Source organism: Metopolophium dirhodum, chromosome 2 (genome assembly GCF_019925205.1).
Source record: "Metopolophium dirhodum isolate CAU chromosome 2, ASM1992520v1, whole genome shotgun sequence".
Taxonomy (NCBI): domain Eukaryota; kingdom Metazoa; phylum Arthropoda; class Insecta; order Hemiptera; family Aphididae; genus Metopolophium; species Metopolophium dirhodum.
Window position 1 is genome coordinate 38,546,072 of NC_083561.1, and position 3,251 is coordinate 38,549,322.

Genomic DNA, 3,251 nt, shown 5'->3' on the forward strand with positions numbered 1-3,251 from the left:
GGCGTCCTCTTAATAAAAATATAGCAATATTAACTACATAAATTAGTCTTGTGTAAAGAACCTTTACATAATATGGTGGGGTTTTAATTTATTTTTTTAAACAATATAGGATATTTTATACATTTATTAGAGTACAATATATACTAACAAATTACAAACAAATGATATTCTACATAAGACTGTTGAAAACTAAAATCAAATATAGTAGAAAATTCAACTAAAAGGTGGACAAGTGGGTAATACTGTACATTGTACAAGCTCGTTGTAATGTATACGTATTATATTATTTGAATTCAATGATTAACCATTGTATACGAAAAACGATTTTGAGCGGAGACGTTATGTCAGCCTAGCATACTTGTATAAATAATCAAATTTAATAGTTAAAAAAAAATAATAAAAATCGCAAATACCTGATGGCTATAATTAGTTTAACTTCCCGGTGAACTTTTTCTTTTTGATAGAGATAGAGCAACTTTTTGGGAACTTTCTATTAAAATGTCTTGTTAGCTACAAAAAGGAAAGCTTTGATGAATTTCTAACTGAAAAATAACTGTCAACGTCTAAGTTCGTTTTAGAAATTCAACAAAATACCAAACACCAAACTGAATATCAAATATCGGAAAAATTTTAATCGTTCAAAAAAAATTAATGTTTTTCTCCTGTAAACTTTATTTTTTGTGTAAGGTATGAAAATTTATCGGGAATCTTCTATTAAAATGTCTAATGTTAGCTATGAAAAGATAAACTTTTATACATTTCTAAATGAAAAATAGTTCGAAAATTATAAGAACTTGAACCTTAAATGTGTATAAAAAATAATCGTGCATGTATCTTTAGTATTTTTAAAGTTCAATTAACGAAAATTATAAGGAACCTTGCATTAAATTGTCAAGCTATTTTAATAAGTAAAAAAGTTATAACAAGTATAATTTAAAATAAATTTACAATATTCGAAAAATGTCTGAAGGCTTGAGAGTCAAGAGTCAAAATATTTCAAAAATGTTACTATTTAAGAAAAATGCTAATATAAATATTTGGTAATATAGTCAAGGGTGTACGGTTATTAGTTTTTGAGTTCCACCAAAAAAAATAAAATCAATTTTTTTAGATTCTGAGCGAAGCGATGAATTTATTGATTTTACAATGATGTTTTTTTTTTTTTTTTGTGTCTATCATCACCTTTTAAGACAGTAAAAGTGCTTGGATTTTCTTCAACAGTAACTTTTCTGGTAGAAAAGTGAATCTAGTTGGTACTTTGGGGGGTACCAAGTAAAAATTTCCCAGTAATTTTCAAAAACAACGTGAAAAACAAAAGAAAAATTAAGGAAAAACGGGAATTTTTACGCAAAATCTGTTTTCGAGAAAATCGATTTTGGTTTTTGGTGCAACTCTAAAACAAATAATCGTAGGTAAATGAAAGTTAGGTTTACTGAATGTCTATATAAGCATTTTCTATACACCATAACATTTTCCAAATATTTTGACTTATTTTGAGCTGTTAAAGGACATTTTCAGTTTCAATTTTTTTTAGTTTTTTTTTTTAAAAATATCAATAAAATTTTATTAGTTAGTTAAAAAAGCTTGAAAATTTAATAGAAAGCTCCTAGGTTATTGTTTCAAAGGCAGATGACAAAAATAAAAATCCAGTCACAATTTTTTTTTATAAGCTTCTAAAGTTCAAATATTGACAAAATACGGAAAAATCACAAAAATTAGCAAATTATTTTGAGCTGAGAATTCATAAAAATTTTTCTTTTTCTAAGATTTGAAAATGTAATACAAGATTATCCATAAAATTGTCTACCTTTATCAAAAAAAAAAAATGTCTACAAGAAAGTCAGATTAAATTTTTATGAGCGTTTGAAATTTATATTTTTACAACATTTGATATTTACTCGATTTCTCATGTAACGATTTTCTTATTTTGTTGTAATTAAAAAACGTATGACTGTAGATACTTGAAAATTTCACTGAATGTTTATATTAGCATTTTCTATACACCATACAATTTTGAAAATATTTTGACTCTTTTTGAGCTGTTTACGGACATAGTCAGTTTTCAATTTTTTTTTCTATTAATATCAATAAAATTTTATTTGTTGGGTAAAAAGCGTGAAAATTTAATATAAGGCTCCTGATATATCGTTCTTCTAATAGCACTTGAAAAATCTTAAAAATACATAGGCACAATTTTTTTTTTATAAGCATTTAAAGTTCAAATTTTGACAACATTTATCAAATTTATAATTTAATAAATCTTTTTTAGTTAAAAATTTATAAAATTTTAAAATTTTATAGCTAAGGATTGAAAATTTAAAACAAGGCCGTAAATAGGTTATATATAAATTACTTTATTTGCAATAATATCATCAAATATAATTGGTAATATCATAGGCTTGACTGACCGTTTTCGCTCAGAATCGTTTTTCTTATACAATGATATTATATCATGGAATTCAAATTTAACACCATCCATTATAGTGACCCACTTGTAACCTACTGTACCGCAGAGCAACATCCACTTACCCACCTTTTTAAATTTGTTTTGCATAAAAGGTACTACTTTTTGTTTTTCTTGATGCTTTCTAAAACTACATTCAATTTTCAATTTTAACCTCTCAAATGTACCAACCAGATTCACTTTTCTATCAGAAAGGATGGTGATCTCCAAAATCGGACTTTTAATAGCCCAAATGTTTATGACACACAGATAAAAAAAAATACACATCATTGTAAATACAATACATTATTTCGGTTCCGCTCAGAATCTAATAAATATCAAAGTAAAAGTAGAATCAACATCAAGAAAATCTAACTTGATACAAAATTGTACTTCATAATTGTATAAAAATAATTAAATGATACCTTAAAATGGCGTAGCTATAAGTACTTATAACTAACATCTTTACCTTGATTATAAATAAGGCTGGTGTTATTAAATATAACCAAAAAAATGCCCCAAAAAAATATGCTCTCATAATTAATAGGATTAGATTATATATTTATTTACGATTTACCTGTATATAGTTATAGTTAAACTTCAAAAATGCCCAAAAAATCCTAAAAAGCTTTAAAAAAATTACAATAAAATTTAAATCGTCAAAAAATTAAAGTAAAACAATAATTTTGTAGTTTGATTTGGTAAACGATGCAAAGTGCATCATAATCCCAACATTACTCATAAACTATTATGACTAAACATAAATTTCACCTATATAATATATATATAAATAAAAAAATGTTCTTAC